Genomic DNA, 17,438 nt, shown 5'->3' on the forward strand with positions numbered 1-17,438 from the left:
TGTTACTTGCTTGTTTTCTTGTTCTCTTTTTCGTTCTTTTGTCTTTCTATATTTCGTATAAAGTTTATCCATTAACTTGATAAGGAATATCACGATAACCAATATCGCTACGATACTAATGTAAGTATGTACACACTGTCGTAAATTACTATATTTTCATAAATATCTTCTCTATTCTCACGCTAGTAGAGACGGATTTATTTATAAAAACGAATCTACGTTGTGATAATCGCTCGTGGCTTATTATACGAACGATTCTAACTTTGAACGAACGTAGTCGAAAATTTAAGTTGGAGGATAGACAAAATCTTATTCAGTGGAAGGCTATTATCCGGTTATTACCAAAGAAACTTCTGTTCTTAATCGCTAATTAACGATTCCGACTAAATTCGCAAGAATTTGTTTCCGTGGAAACTATAAGGAAAAAAAATATATTTGCAGCAAACGATGTGAAAAATCAGTAGGTATCTATACGTACATAGTGCGTGCAAACGACGACACGGTCGCATCTCCGTTTTCAAGTGTGACATATTACATGCCCGCTGGCCATGACATCGGACTTGATAAGTGTATTCCGCGCTAAAAAGAGCATCCGTAGTTCAATAACCTATGAACGAGAAAAAGAGACATTTAGTATACTTAGATGCGTGATCTATCGACCATGAGCCTCTAAGCATCGACGAGCTGAATACTCCATTCTCTTTCATCGCCTTAACCCATTTCCCTTGATCTATTAGCTTTCTTCGAAAATACCTTCTTAGTAATGGACTTCGTGACATGGAACGCAGCATCGCGCATCGTTTCTCCATTCTGCATGGAACGTTTTTGGTTAACTATTGGATTACGACGATTCAATTCACGAATCAGCGATTTCTTTCCTTTTTCGTTTCGTTACGTTCTATGATAATTGTACCAATTGCGATATATTTCTTATCGATGATAAAACTGTACTCGTTTAAAACTTCCACTTTTGCAAAAGAGCGTGGAAAAGAGCGTTTATCGTCACGCGATTTCAATGTATGAAATACGCTTGTTCGTAACGTTAGCCGATGCTTGAAGCAAATATTATGTAGTCGGGCAATCACTTACATATATATATATATATATATTTTTTATTTGTATTTACGTTTATATATATATATATATATATAAACAAACATCCACGTATTCGAGTAAACACCGGAAAGATAGATTTACGTCATCTTATAAGTCAAATCTATGAAGAAGGCTTAGAAGGAAATATAGATATCCTATCACGTCAGTTTCTGATAAATCAATCGGTGAAATGCTGTAAAAGCATTTGCAAATAGGCATCCGCTTAAACATTGATCGCTGAGTCGCTATAAAGTATAAAACATTTACAAGCACGAATGTTTAACTATGGCCATATCGTTGATTTTGATTATGATTTCCATCGGATTGTTAAGCTTGTTATCGTAATAATTAGTTAGATAGTTTACAGCGATCCCTTCTGATTTTCTAACTCAGACGTTGAAAATATATCCAAAAATAACAAAATTGCACGTTACAACAGCGAATAATTTCTCGATTCGATGCAAGTGTTGTATATCGACGAACGAAGTTTAAATTTATCGATCGGAGTTTGAAATTGAAAAAGCTGTATGTCAAATGTAAATGTTTGCTTAATAGATTGGCTAGGAATTTTTTAGTCTCGCTCTTACCATGCGTTAGTTGTATTATTTTCGGGACCTCGTATCAATGCATTTCGCTTTGAGCAATAAGATAAGTTGAACAAGATAAACGTTGGAAATAAATTTCAACAAACTCTGTAAATTCATTTTGAACTCTTCTAGTTTCCTGTCATGTCACAAAGATAAATTATTTTTCTCATCTAAACTTCGAGTTTTAACATTTACCGTATCACCTGTTACCGTAACTTAACCGTTGAACTACGTATTTGTAACTGTTTGAAGTTCTCTTCCACATCTCTAATACTTCTATACTACGTATACAAACAAAGTTTTCCCTTTTCTCCTCACAAATACGTTTACAGAACGTTAGGCATCGGAACTTTTCGCACACGTTATTGAATCGTTTAATTTGGTCGATATATATCGATACATGTTCTTAACAAATTAAAGCTGGCGAGTAAAGCAACTGCGAGTTAAGGCGATGCAACGCCTCGATTACAATTCGAGGTAAACTTCCGTTGGAATAGAGCAACGTCGTTCGCTTAAGTCCATGATAAATTTCATCAAAGGACTTATCGCGGCAAACTAAAGGATTCTCGATAAACTCTTTTCTTCGCGACTATTAAGAAACTCGCGAAACACGAAAAAGACATAACCAACTTTCCTCTTGATGGCTTTATTCGGATATTTTCCATTGTAGCAAACTTACGAACAATCGGTTGTAATTACTTCTCGTTTCCGAGTGCGGATAAGTATGGTAACATACGTTTATGTCTGAGACACAGTAATTTTAATCTACAAAAGTAATACATATAATATATGAAAAAATATTTAATTTTAATAAAATATCTGCAGTTTGTAATTATTAAGAAACAAAACATTCCCTCGTGACTGTCCCCGAAAAATAACCAAAGTTTTTAAAAATAACAAAGCAGAGAGAATCGTTTTAAGAGGAAAATATTTTATTTTATTGAAAACCCATTCCTCCTGTGGCGATCAACGATAAGATCTACATCGCCAACTAATGCGCCAAATAAGGATGTATTTCAACATGACACAAATTTCGTATTAACGTTGTTGCTGGTTTTCTTTACTCTTAAAAAGTTCTGTTATTTTTGGAACAGACTATGTATTATGCTTACGTTCATTGTGAAAAATGTATAAAGAATGAACAATCAGAAAAGTGTTAACAATTGAAAATATATAGAAAGCCTAGGCGACGTTCGATTATAAGTCTGGATCTATTTTCGACAAAATAGATTTGAAGTTAAAAATCGAAAGGTAGAATGTAGAAACCCTACTCGTTGTTAGCCAGGTAAAGCTCGTTCCTGCCAGCATTCTGGAATCAGCAGGAGTAAAGATTGGTACTAACGGTCTTCTCTTCTTTATACGCTTTCCTTCGTCCTCCTCTTTCTCTTCTCTCTCTCTCTGCCACTCTCTCTCTCTCTCTCTCTCTCTTTCTTTTCTTCTTTCTTCGAAGAAAATCATGTTCAAAGCAACTTGTAAAAGCACTTCCTAAGACAAGAGATAGCAAAAAGTAGACGGTGGTATATATTAAAGACGCTAGCATAACTTTGATGGTACACAGAGAACGTAGGGAGAAGACGGCAAGTACGTTTCACAAGACCACGAAAGTCAAACCAAAAGACAGACCTAAGGTACCGAGAGTGAAATAAGTGTAAGAGGATGGAGAATAGAGAAAGGAGAAGAACAGTTCGTAATGATTGGCACACGGATATACGTGCATGTTCATCGTGAGGGGTGAGAAGTTTGAATAGGTTGCCGAGGGCGTAACAACGTCGTAGGCCTTGTATACCTTGCTTCGCTTCACCTCGCATCGCTATATACGACTAAGTACAATATAACTCTCTCCTTTCTCTTGTCGCTACAGTCTGACATAGCGGCCCTGAGCAATGGACGAGTTTAGAACTAGCGACCTAAGCTTTATCTACGAACCGCCGTTCAGATTAACGAAACAAAGAGCTAGCATGCTGCGAAGTGTGCTCTTTCGTCTGTTAACAACGGCCTTCTAGATGTCATCTTCTCCTTTTCTCTACCGTTATCGGCGACCTCTTGAAAATTTCAATTTTTCCTATCTTCTTCGCGTGTTTCCGCACCTACCTCGCATTCTCTTCGTATATACTCTCGTTTCTTTGTGATTTTCGTAAGTCAAGCAAGTTATGTTTTTTAACTTTGAAAATCGCACGAATGTAGAATTGGACTTATCAAGTTGCGCGCTTCTATATTCCACGGTCTACAAGCTTGACGCGTTTCGCGATACTTCATCTTAATGGCAATGGCAATAATATTAACATAATAGCGTGTAATGGAATAGTCACTTTCCTCGCATAGAACGTTTCCTGTACACAATTTTTAAACTATAGCTTTGATCTAAGTGCACTTTTATGACCGGCAACTTATCACTTCCATAAATTCTTTAACCCTCCATTACTTACTTCTAACCGCTTTCTTGCGTTTTATGAGTTTACGACATTTTACGATTAATCGAATTTTTGTCGCGCACTCACCTTCGCTTATGAGGCTCCCAAGAGCGAAACGGATTTAGTCGATAAGAACTTGGGAATTGCACAAAAGTGACATACGACGAACCTGTCCTTTCACTGTGTTTAATCGTTCCTTGATCAAACTTTTTAAACTATTTTCTATAAGTAAACTTCTCCGATACATACTCTTCGACCTAATATTATTATCGTAGAAGACAAAATTGCGAATACTTTTACTACACCCTTAACTATAGAAAATAACGCTTTAGCCGTTGAACTAAGATCTCGGATACCGAAAGTCGCGAAAGTTTGAACGCGGATCGAAGACGTGGCTGTCGATTGATTCGGACACTCGAGCCAACTCGTCTTCTAATTTAATTTCGACAGCAACGATATGCAGTTCGTAGTTACCGCTGCTGCTGCTACTGCTACTGCCGGTATATTGGAGTAAACATTACACAGTTCGCATCGTTCGATGTACAGTTAGCCGGACATTGTGCTCGGTAAGTTTGCTCGCATAGTTGTGTCCAGATACGGCATCTCTGCGCATGCATCTTCCTTCGAGTTTGCTGCTCTAATCTTCTACGAAACAGCTGCGCGATATTGGAACGGCATGCAAGGTGTATACCACGCGAGGGCAAAATTCACGGAGTAATTAACGAGCAAACAATCTCTGAAAAAGCCACGATCGTGATACAAGAAAAAAATATCGACGAATTTCTGCTCTAGAATTAGTCGAATCTTATTTATCTCTCTACTTCGCTGACAAAGACAGGACCACGGGAAACGGAAAGAGCATACGAGTGTTCCTGCTGTTACAGCAGAGTAGAAATCCTCAATATCACGCCTCACTTACCGAACAGCGGTAGTTTTCCTATCGTAACTCTATGCATTCAAAGAAGTTTGATGGGAAAGTAATATGCTCTTTCTTTCGGAGTTACTTTTTTTCTTTATTTCTTCGCTAAGTTACTCCGACGTTGTTACGGATCAAAATAATTATATTTCGTTCCATTCGTTTTCTTTTCACCTTTCTCTCAACGACATCGACTATATAATATATTACTTTTTTATTTTGTAATCTTTTGCTCATCTTTTGCGCTTAATCTATAATCAGATCAGAATGCATCATCGAGTTTCATTTTCTTCAACGTTTCTCGTTCGTTCTTCGTTATAAAATATTCCGAAGTGTTGGAATTCCTAATAAATTTGAAGGATTTAAATTTTTCTTCGCCAAGCTACCCCTTAATCCTGCAAGTTATTAACTTTCCAACTGACCTGACGTTCGAGGCATTCCTCCTTCTAGAAGAAAGCTACTTCTAGCTCCATAAATAATCAAGACTGGAGTAGAAGCTACGCAGTTGCGAAGTTTACAACTAATACTACCGTTCGGTTCTCGCTTTTGCAACAACGAATAAATTAACTCGCTAGGAGTCTTACTCTCGATCTTATTCGCGTCCATAAATGGCAAATTCCTAAATTTGTAAATGGATTTTGATAAAAAATTGCGATACTTTTCCGAATCGAATTACACTCGGCTTAAAAGCGATATTATCGACATAATGACATATACGTATTTTTTCGAACGACATAAGTTTAAAATGAAATAAACCAAGTATGGACGAACGTTCAAGCATGAATAAATGGAGTGACAGTTTCTGGAAATACCGCGATCAACTTCAGTTAGGATCGCAATTACCAGCAACGACGTCGAAAGACTAATTGTAATAGCACGTTTGCGGAGATCGATGGCAACAGAAATCCCATGTCTAGACAGCTTTATATTTAGCACTGTGTCGAAGCAAGTTCGTCCGCTTTAATTAACGTGTCTTGAGAATAACTTGAAAGCAGAAAAATAGTCATCCATACAGCCAGAACGTTCACACTGAAACGACATGATCCGAGTACCTATATTCGCCCAAGTACTTTTACGCGTATGTATCGTGCTGGACGCGATATCTCTGTAGAATATTGTAAATCGTGCAGAACGTAACAGGATGGTCAAAAGGAGGAAAGGCTGATGAATCCGAAACGAAGTATAAACTTCCAAAGGAAGTAATCTTGAGATCCCATACGGTTCGTGTCAAGGGTGTAATTGGAGCCTGAAGGCAATCACGAGATTATCTCGGACATCGTTCGCTTGTCATGTCTCTCGCCACCCCTTACACGCTACTGCCTTCCGGTAGAAACAAAGGTACCCAGAGGAAGCTTCATTAAGCCGTCGCTCTACCAACAAAGCGCCGATAGTTTCGGTTAAATTGTTAAATGAAATGCAGGTCAGCTATAAATACAGCGATCTATCGATGGAAACTTTGACATCGGCCATTTGCGTTTACAGCGCTCGACTTCCTCGGATAAACCCGAACAATATACGCTCAAGTGGTTAATCTTTATCGTTCGAACTCTCTGAACTCTAAACTTTAGAATATTTTGTTGGTATTGATCATCTTAAGACTGGCGGAGATCGAATATACGTTAAACACTTATTAGTCCGTAAAGTTATCATCGATTGTCAGAGCAATGGCATTCGAGCAGAATGAAATTAAAAAAGCAGCGGGCATCATATGTAACGTTTAAAATGAATTTTATATCGCGTAATCGTTCGGGACGGTTGAATTCTCGCAAGTAAATTTGATTTTCCGCTCGGCGTTACTGACGTGCGGATAATGGCCAATATGGACCTCGAAAGTGACCCGCTCCCTCCAACGTTAACACCCTAATAGCTTTCTCGTAATAATCGGCGTAAAGCAACGGATCTGCCTTTCTGTCGTTAGTGCCACTAGTGTCGCGTATCTCTGTTTAAAGTATTTCCTTTAACATCTTACTTCTTTCTTTGAAGATCAAATGGAACGAAATGACTTGTATATTGGAATACGTAGCGAAAAATTTTCGACGTGGAAAAGTAGGTCAGTTACCGATTATAAGCATGTACGTGTATACGACTAAAGAAACATCGACTAAAGCCGAATAGCTTTCGGTTCAAGCGATTTTCAAAGTCCTACTCAGCTTTTTCGCTGTCTGTTCTTTCTATGGAAGAAATACGGAAGAAAGCGACAACGAACAACTCGAAATCCATTTAGCTGTAAATTGCTACTCGTTCGCTTCAACCGCGAGAGAGGCAGGACAAGAAAATGCTCGACTGTTTCTACATGCTCGTATATTTAGAACACGCAAAAAGTCGCTGTTGCTTTAAACGAAAATACGGAGGATAGTACACGTACCGCATATATTTGATTTAATTATAACGATCATCATTTAATCTTTATTCGTGATTTAAACAAAGTACATACACGTATATGTACGTGAAATGGAAAATTTATGAGCCGATGAATAACATTTTTGGCATAGCGTGATAAAAGATTTCACAGTCGAACTATACGCGTCGATCGTCCAGTTTCTTCGGCGAGTGATCGAGTCGCACGAAAACGAAAAACGAAACGAGCAGTTAATCACTTTAGATGGAATGAAATATAAAATTTCGACGAGCTTACGTGTGTGAATATACGAAGGATTTTCCAACAGCATATTGACATTTTACATACATTTTCACTCGATGGAAAAAGCGTCGTATGTATTCGACGCAGCATAAACTACGAAACCCTCTTTTACGACTCCTTTTTATGCGACTACGCGAACAAGACACTTACATACCACATTTTCGACGCAAATTCTGCCGTTAAACGTTGAAAGATGTCATTCGCGTAAAAGTATTTTTATGTAAGCAGATAGTATTTTTAATTTCGGTCTCTGCTAGAACCGAACTTTAGATAAACGCATGGCGTTTGAAATAAATCTTCGTTTTACGTTGTCCGGTTCACCGAGATGTACATTGTACGTACATCTATCGTATATGGATTACAGAAACTACGAAAAGATCCGTAGAGCGTAGGTTAAAAGACGGTTTAGATGGCAAACGATAGCAGACACAGCAAAACCGCATCATTTCCGATTTACCGTAGCATCAAAGACCTTCTGTTGTTTCCGTGACTCGGTCAAAGAAGAAAGCCAGCTGTTCGTGTCATATCGAGGTAATTCGATGTGTATGGCTAAAGAATGTTTCTTCCGTCGTCTGATCATTCGCTCTTTCAAAGTGCTGTCGAGACTGTCATTCGAAAAACGCGCAACACGCGAAGGAAATGTTAGAATTTTCAGTTTAGTATACTCTATGGTACATTCTCCTTTCTATTTGCCTCTGTTTGCAATGTAAATTCAGCGTATGGCGCATCGAGAGATGAAATAATATAGCAACTAGAAACTCGAAAAATAGAAGTCCTGTTTCAACAATTATTAGATATCTTTGTTTCGTTTTCCGTTTCGTCAGCTCGGAAAGGACGGAATCATACGGAAAGGACGAGCGTAGACTGCGGAACACGGAGGCTATCCAAGTGATGTCGTTGTGATTGTCTTTCTTTCGAGTTATTGCGTTCTCCGAGCGACCTATTTCGTTATTCGCGTTTGTCGCTTTACGGTAAAGGTGAAATATGAAAATTGACAAAAAAAAAATCAGTCGTCAAACAGAAGTCGCAACAGTCTAAATTGGTCTGAACGAACCGAGGCTTTTCCAATTGCATAGATCCTGCGTCGTTGATGGCGCCAAGCGACACTCGTTTATTTCGTTAGAAAATTGAGACGTATATTATTATAATGAGGGAAATAGGAAGCAGAGAAACGGTATATCGTGGAAAGAGAAACAGCGGGGAAGGGATGGGAAGGGGAGCAAAGGAGGGAAGAAGGAGAGAGACGGAGAATCAAGATAAAGGTGAAAACGACGATGTCCGGAACTTCAACGTCAACAATTTCCGTCTACGTTTCTACTTTTTAATTACAGAGTCGCGTGAGCCTCTGGCATTCGCAGCGGACGACGACAGTCGCGCTTGACGAGGCTGCCTCCGCTTGAATCCCCCATTCACGCCATTTTTTGCGGTCTTCCCATTACCGAGATTGTGTGTCTTTCGCTTATTCTCCCTTCGTTATGTCTTCTACTCTTCGGCCTCGGCAACTTAACGATCTACTCCCATCCTCCCCTCTAAACCACCAACGAGAACCGAAACGCCTGCATCTCTCTCATAACTGTTTTTATACATATACGTGTACCTACGTAAGTCCAGTTCCAAGCTCTCAGTATTTTCACCAAGTCTTTGTTCGATGCTCATCCTTTCATATACGTATACGTAAGAAGACGTTGAAAAGTATGGCAATTTTTTTTTTTTTTTTTTTTTTTGAAAAATCAATCTCGAACCTCGCGCGTTTCTTTTGAAAAAATAAATAACGCGGTTTCGGAGGAATTGCCGAATCGCGTAGATTTTTTTGCTCCGGATTCCGGAACTTTTGCAAGAAAAACGAGATTCTAAAAACGATCATTAGAAATGTACCGAGAAAATCGGTAAGGAAACGTACGATGCATCCGAATGAGATCTTTTTAAGTATGTACATTTAATTCGAACTTGGATCAGCGTTCTACAGAGGAGCAATTCTTTACGAATGTAAAATGCGGCCGCTTGTTCGATGGTAACTCGTCTTTCGTCTGAACGTTATCGGAAAATTAAAATGTTACCATAAAGGTAATTCTTCCCTCTTGGGAAGAGACCAGGATAAAACTCCGTCTTATTCTTTCTATTCTAGAAAGACGATGTATTAAACTTGTCTTAAGATCACTCTATTTGTTCGAAACTTTGTGTTTCCAGTTTGCAATTATAGCCAACGTAGGAATATGTTTCCCGTTATCTGTTATCTCAGGGTCTATCATTTTATGCGGCGTAGCTGTGAGACGGAATAGTTTTTTTACTTAAAACCTTTCCGCTTGTTCCGTTGTGTCTTGTAAATAGATTGTTTATCTATAAATAACAATAACGTTAGTAGCGATTAAAGAAAGGTCGAAGGTAAAACTATGGATTTATTCTATTACTTTTAGCTCTTTTTCATTCTGATTCTCCATTCTTCTTTCGTCCGACGAAAAGGAAGGTCGTTAAAATATCTCCGTGGAATAACTCTTACTAATACGTATTTCTTGGGTCGGCAATGTCGACATGCGTTTCCAATTAAGGTTTATACAAAAGTATAGAGACACTCGGGAACCGGCATCCGAGTGTCCTTAGAACCTCGACAGAGGAACCTTTCAATAATGTCTCCGTATGCACGGAAGAGGATGGAAATCCTTTCTAAAAGAATCGTTCTATCTATTATTCACGAGTTAAGCGTCATTCGTGCGTTGTTTTCAGAACGATAGTATCTATTATTAAGAATTTCTTTCAAATTCCTCGCGCGTGTTGTCAACCTAATAACTAAATATACGACAAATTCGCACAATTGGTCACAATCATTTAAGGGGTTCTATCAGAGACTTTGCCGGCGTTACGTTGGAACAAGGCATCAAATGCGACAACAAGCGCACTTGCTGGATGTTAGTAGCTGTGCTTCTACGCGCGCAACAGCATACTCGAAAGGATGGCTACGTAAATTTTAGGGGAAATTCGAATACACAATAGGGACACCAGCCCTCGTCCTTAAAGTTACATAATACGAGATCTTTGTAAGTACGCAGCAACGAATAGCTAGGTCCCTTGCTTGCTTCGTTTAAATGGCCCTTTTAAACACCGAAGTTGAATAATTATATTGCGTAGTATACGAATGAAATTCAACCGATATAAATAAACATTTCGATTCGCAAGGTATCGTGAACGCGTTGTTATTTTATTATTTGTTCGAGCGATAGAACGTTTAAACCTTTCCGACTGGCATATCCGGTCGAATCGCGTTGAAAGTGGTGGCTTCGTTAAACATCGGCTAAAATTCAAGTAGTTGGCCGAAATTCCGTATTAAAAGCCACGCGCATACGATGCACAGACATAGTGTTGCACTTTCGAAACATCCTTGGCACGAAATAAACAGAAATGCTTCGTTCCGCGACTCCCTTCGGAGCAGGTTTTTGTGTGTAAGAAAGTTTTTTCATTAATCTCGAGCAAGCTGAGATACACGAATACGTCGAAATACATGGACAGCATCGCGATTTCTCTGTCACTGTATTATTTGATCGTGTCCGTTTTCATTCGTTTCAAAATATTATCGCTTTCGCGTATGTAACAGATAGAAGAAAATAAGATAATTATTTTGAAATTTCCGGTTGATTTAATACGATACAACATGCTTAGTAGCTGATCGCATATTCGCAAATAATTAGTTCAGGTTTCAATTTTCCTAAATAACAGAGGTATTTGACATCGGCCGCTCTCGCGGCAGGAAATAGACTGCAGTTTTAACTTTCTGATTATCCGTATAATTCGATTTGAGCTGCGAGGGAGTTTGGCGTTCAACCGGTTCTTTAGTTACGTTCTCGGAGGTTTCCACATTACGGAATCGCGAACACGTACCGAATGCGGTCGGCCGTAATTCACGATCGAAATTGAAAGAGTTTTTTTCCAGCTGCGAACAAATGAGATCAGGGAGGCGAACCGACTGACAATGGATCGCGAGTTCTTACATCTTTCTTGGATAGCTATCGATCATGCACCGTGAAAACTTTTGATTAACTTGACTATTTCGCAACGGGCGTTACATAGTAAACACATACGTTTCGTCTAGGTATTCTTTCGTACGCATACGTATAAACGTATACGTATAAACGTCGCAACTTTCTAAGAAATTTCCTAACAAGGGTTGAAGCAACTTTTAAGGACGAATAGACGGAGCTCGTTTAAAATATCTGGTTAACTGCACTCGCGATAACAATGCCGCCGAGTGAAACGGATATTCGATACCACTCGTTAAATTTTATTTGTGGAAATAAATTTTCAAAAATATAATTACTTAACGTTGTACGTTAATATTCGCATTAACGAATTTTCAAATTATTCTTTAATTTGAAAGCCAAAGTTCTTTTCTCTCGTATAAATCGACAATTCAACCATCTAGATCTACTGAGCGTTTTTACTAAAATAGAAATAGAGAGAATCGAAACTACAAATTACACAAATTGCCTACTTCTCTTACAAATATTGACATTTAGTGTAATAACAAAAGGAGTAATTGGAAATTGTCATTCTCTAATTAAAAACGTAGTAGCTTGAATCCACAGAGGTTTATAGCTAAAGCAAGCAAAGTGTCAAGTAGAGGTTGTGTCGGCTTCGCTCCAGGTTGTCATCCATCATGTTTGAATTACATCGTAGCTAATTAATATCGATGTTTCCTAAAACATCCTGTTTCTTATACGGAAACCAGCGATCGATATAACCTTTTGAAATGCAAACGCCTGAAACACGAAACAAGGGCAATTAGAAAAAGGTGGTCAGAACCAGGAAGCTTCGAAGAAATATACTTTTTTCACAGTTTCAAACGGAACGATAAATTGGCCGATACCAGCTTGATAAAACTTGCCATTGATGTTTCTTAGCTTGTCGCTATTTGTAACGAGAGATCGAACGTTACATATTTGTAGAAATCCTCGGTACGTATACCGTTAGATCGTTGAGATATAATTACGTACAATAAACGTGGACAGTTGATCGAATCGTTCAAAAAATAGTATAATAAAACGCTGCAGTGGTGGCTGTCAAAGTATCTGTTTTTTAAACGATTCTTAATTTTGTATGGATCGGTATTTCAATTACTACGATGTTTATATGTATAATACATTATATTATGGACACTTATATCCTAGAAAAGGTAAAATTAATCGTACAACTTTGTTGTTATTGTTACGTATTTGAACAAAATATTATCGTTATCATGATTGTGAACTTGGAACGTATCAGTTACCAATTGATGGTTGAAATTTCACCGAACCACGAATGAGAATGTCTCGAACGATACTGTATAGAGCATAATACGACAATACAAACTATATTATAAACAGACGATCGGTATCACGTTTGTCACCCGTTTATAGTTACCTACGATCGACAAATATACATGTACATGTACAGCAACTCTGTACCAACCCGTCCTATGCACCAAGGATAAGCCTGTGCAAATAGTGACATTAATTGCCTACGCGTCGTCCTATTTGCATGCCATTATTCAGAATAATTGATGACTATTGGTAGCCTATGCGTTGAAACTCATTACCATATTTAACGTACCGATGCGTTGTTTCACACATACTTGTCACCTTCGAAAATTCTTTAATCCGTTCTTTAATGAACATTTAATCGCGTTTAGAAATCTTTCTTTCGTTCAATGAGTATTTTTTCTCGGTTGATCCTCCTCTATCGGTCAACGATCGATATCATCGTATTTGATCAAATTTATATTCAAAGATACACATTTATTAAAGTACAAGTAATATAAAAGTAAAGAAAGAACAAATTTTTTCGATGAAATCAAAAAATGAGCATTAATATAATTTACTTATATCGTTTGTCAAAATAACTTCAAGATCCAGTACATGTATATATGTATATATATACATACATTATTTACATATTTAAAGTTCGACGAGCAGTTGATTACACTGGAATAGACAATATTGACGTAAGATTTTAAAATACGATATCAAATTTTCTTAATACAGGATTCCGCGATGCTTCTTTTTAATTTTCGTTGATTCCGTTTCAACGAGCGGCATATTGAAATTAAATGAAAAGAAGTCAATGATTAAAATATAGCATCAAAGAACGGTGAACAATGGTGATTCGAATGGCGCAACTAGAGCATTGTATGACCCAATTTTGATGAGATTGCGATCAGGTGACCGTAAAAGCTGTGCAGGGAGAATGTCAAAGAGAATTGCTTGGAATTCGAACGCCTGTTCAACTTGGTATCGTATTTACGATACTGCTGCTTCGCCCAGTAAATGCTTTGTTGTACGACGTCGTTTGCCGTGGGTAGAGGAAATAACTGTAACCCTGTAGCCAAGTTCAAAACTCGCCTCGCCGCGCTGCGGGTAAAACCTTATTCTCTCTCTCCCTCTCTTTCTCTCTCTCTCTCTCTCTCCCCCCCTTTCTCTGCCTCTCTCTTCCTTGCTTTTTTCTTATGCGACCTAAAATTTAAGGCACCTATACCATTGTTGCTATCGTTGGTATTTTTCATTTTGAAGAAGGTAAAATTTCAATTTTATTTCGTCATTTCGTTCGTGTATGCCGTCGACGTAATTTTAAGGTGCAGTTACACAAAATAAGCTGAGAAAGATTTTTAGAATTTTTGTAGAACTCAGCGGGCGCTTGTAAACAGAAAGCGAGCATTACGCGTATGATATTTAACGAGAGAAATAATACGTAACGAGTAAAAGAGCCGGAAGCCCGAGGTCCCGAAAGACGCGCATATCATTCATACGGTAAAGGCTGGAGCAAAATGACGAAGGAACTAAAAAATCTCGACTGTTGGAAATTTGGTACAACAGATTCAAAACTGTCAATCGGAAATCCCATTGGCGAACAGAGAAGTGCGGCAGGGAAATGTTTTGGTGCTTCGTCGAAGCGTCGAATGACGCGACGATGGGTATTTTCTAGCTGGTTTCTGCATTCCATGCAGTTTGTGTTGTAGAGATCACGTAGAACCGAGTAAATAGAGAAAGAGACTAACGGGAAAGAGAAGAAGGACCGACAATGGTTGCACGATGCACAAACCATCAGGATTCGGACAATTGCCTTCACCATCTCATTTGTCGGCCATTGTTTCACGCGTGATAGATTTCGTTCATCGAACTTCCACCAATCGCTTTTTGATTATCCTAATTCGAATAAAACGACCATACGTACATATTTAATCGATCGCGATAAACGATACCGCACTACCTACCGATATATGCATTTAATTTTATCGTACACTATAAAAATGCTTCAGATCTTATTAAAACCTTCTTGATAAAAAAATATTTGAAAAACAATGTTTTCATAAAAAATGAACGCAAAATTTCAAGCAGTGCCGTTTTAAAAGCAAAATAAAAACAACACGAAAATTGATCAAACGCTATAAAATAACGGATGATTGTTCGCGAAACGAGATAGATAATGAAACCTAAATACCAACAAACTCGGAATAAGTGGTAGATTTACGACGGCGATGCGCTCCGAAAATTTTGAATATTTATGTCTAGCCATCTTCGAACTTTCTGGAAGCGAATCGCGTCTCTGCAGACAGTCGGCTCTGATATCAGAAGCCAATATATCACTCCCTTCGAGAATAAAGCTCGTCCTCCTCGACTTGCAAGATCAAGGAACTCTTCCATCTAAAAACGAAGGAAATTTATGACGTGCGTTACTTCGGCTAAATCTGTAAGTCGACTATACATATATTTGTACACTCGTTACGAATTAAACATCGATCAATTTTCGTTTACTCTTTACTTTGGGGACAAGAAGACGAATAAGGATACTAGATCCAAAGCACTCGGATGCACGCGTCTTTTTAAACCTTTGTCCAAAATCTGTATAGAACTTCAAATGAAAAGCTTCTCCTATTAATTTCGAGCAGTTACGTAAAGCAGAAAGCTTTAGTTTCTAGATGAATTTCAAAGAACCTGCATTAGTATTTCGTGGAAATTGTCGTTACCGTGGAAAAAGGAACCGTGTTTCATCGAAAAGTACCTAAGTATCTTATCACGTCGATACTTCATAAATTGCCAGTTTTTTTAGCGGATCTGGCTAATCTGTTTTACCAAAACCTACCGATGCATCGGTAAGCGATTCACATGAAAAGTATCGTATCTCGCGCAATCAGATAGATCGTTGCCAAACTTTGTATACGTTTTTGCTTTATCGGAATATCTGTTGAATATTTTGATATAAAATTTGCTGGGAAAGTCCAGTTTTTTCTGAAATAAATGAAAAATGAAATGATTCGATCGATCCCTGTCACTTTTACTCAACGTCCCGACTATAAACAATCTTCGTGAAAACACGAAATATTAGAATCGATGTTATCTGAAAATACATTCATCGTGCAATAAGAAGCAATGTAAAACACGGCGAATTCCTGCTGCTGTCTCGACGTGAATTCCGCGAAAGGTTCGCAGAGATGCTTTCGCTAATGGCAGCTAAAAACACGTTGAAAAGCTGGCTATACGACACGTTAACGAACATTACGCGCTACTATATTACTACTACTAAGCATACCGTAATATCTAGCACGGTATAACGCGAAAGCATCGTTGTACGCTAGTTCTAATCGAATAACGAGAATTTGTAACGATAGTTTGCTAAATACACCGATAGCGATAGATAGTTTTTGATCGGTGTCTTATTCCCTACATGATTTGGATATTAGCGACTTTACTATGCGCCCGATGAATACACCTAAGGCTGAACAGAGCACATTACTGGCGGATAAATTTGTATTTGTACGGAAACGTAAGGACAATTTTGTCGGTGACCAAATGTTGAACCTTCTGGGCTAGCTGCATAAATATTTCACGGGAAGAGACCGCAGTGATACGTTAGAGGTGACGTAGATCTTCGTCGGCCGGACTTTGTCGCTTCTGTAACCGGTCTGGAGATTGTAAAAATCGTCGGATAGTCCTATTCAGCTGTATTAGATGTCGCTGAAAACTGTTTCGTTTCGCCAAAAATCTCGTGATCTCGTTTCGATCAAAAATGTTCACGATCACTTTCCGCGAACTATTCCTTTGACAAATCATTCGCGAATAATTTGATACGAATCACAAATCTTTCTTGCAATTCTCTACATCGTTGATGAATTTGATTAGTTTCGAGGAAAAATATGTATATAATGTAGTATATCGAGGAAACAATGATTTATTTTTTCAATCTATTCTTTTTTATCTTTGCCGAACCTGATTGAAACCGAAAATGTCAGGCATAACGTTAAAATTCACGGGTTCTCGGTTATATTTTTCACCGATAACAAACGGATATAGAGAATAAAGCAAAGGTGAATGATGTGATGAAAAATTACTGCAACGACCAATCGCGTGTCGCGAGATGCTCGTGCGATACACTTGCATACGTTGCAGTATCGTTATACCAACTTTGACGTAGATATTGCAACTTTATCTTTTAACTTTATTTCTAATATATTATAACTTTAATCTAGATAGACGAAAACAAAATGCGTGAAAAACTATCGTTGATAAATGAATAAAATTGAAAAATCAACTAGAAGAGAACTATGACAAATAGGGAAAAATGCGATAGAAGCCGTTTTATGACCGCAAAGAATATAAAAGAGCGCAGTAGTGACTAGATATATGTCATTCCGCAAAATTTGTAGTATCATTTTCTAAGATACGTCAGAAATTTTTACAATGAAAAAAGGCTATAAAAGCAGTGAACAATTTCTATCTTTCGACTAATCGTTTGTAGTCGCACAATCTCAATTTCGCACTTACATACAA

The 17,438-nt window shown here is 38.0% G+C and overlaps 3 protein-coding genes across 5 annotated transcripts in view; 2 read left to right on the forward strand and 1 right to left on the reverse strand.

Annotated features, from left to right (window-relative positions):
- Positions 1 to 17,438, forward strand: part of LOC126915100 (lysosomal acid glucosylceramidase-like) — a 147,826-nt gene that overhangs the window by 103,955 nt on the left and 26,433 nt on the right. The gene's annotated exons all lie outside the window — the stretch shown is intronic.
- The window catches only part of LOC126915075 (tubulin glycylase 3A-like), a 33,457-nt gene that overhangs the window by 14,732 nt on the left and 1,287 nt on the right, over positions 1 to 17,438 (reverse strand). The gene's annotated exons all lie outside the window — the stretch shown is intronic.
- Positions 1 to 17,438, forward strand: part of LOC126915089 (lysosomal acid glucosylceramidase-like) — a 35,536-nt gene that overhangs the window by 482 nt on the left and 17,616 nt on the right. The window lies entirely within an intron of this gene.

Source organism: Bombus affinis, chromosome 4 (genome assembly GCF_024516045.1).
Source record: "Bombus affinis isolate iyBomAffi1 chromosome 4, iyBomAffi1.2, whole genome shotgun sequence".
Taxonomy (NCBI): Eukaryota; Metazoa; Arthropoda; class Insecta; order Hymenoptera; family Apidae; genus Bombus; species Bombus affinis.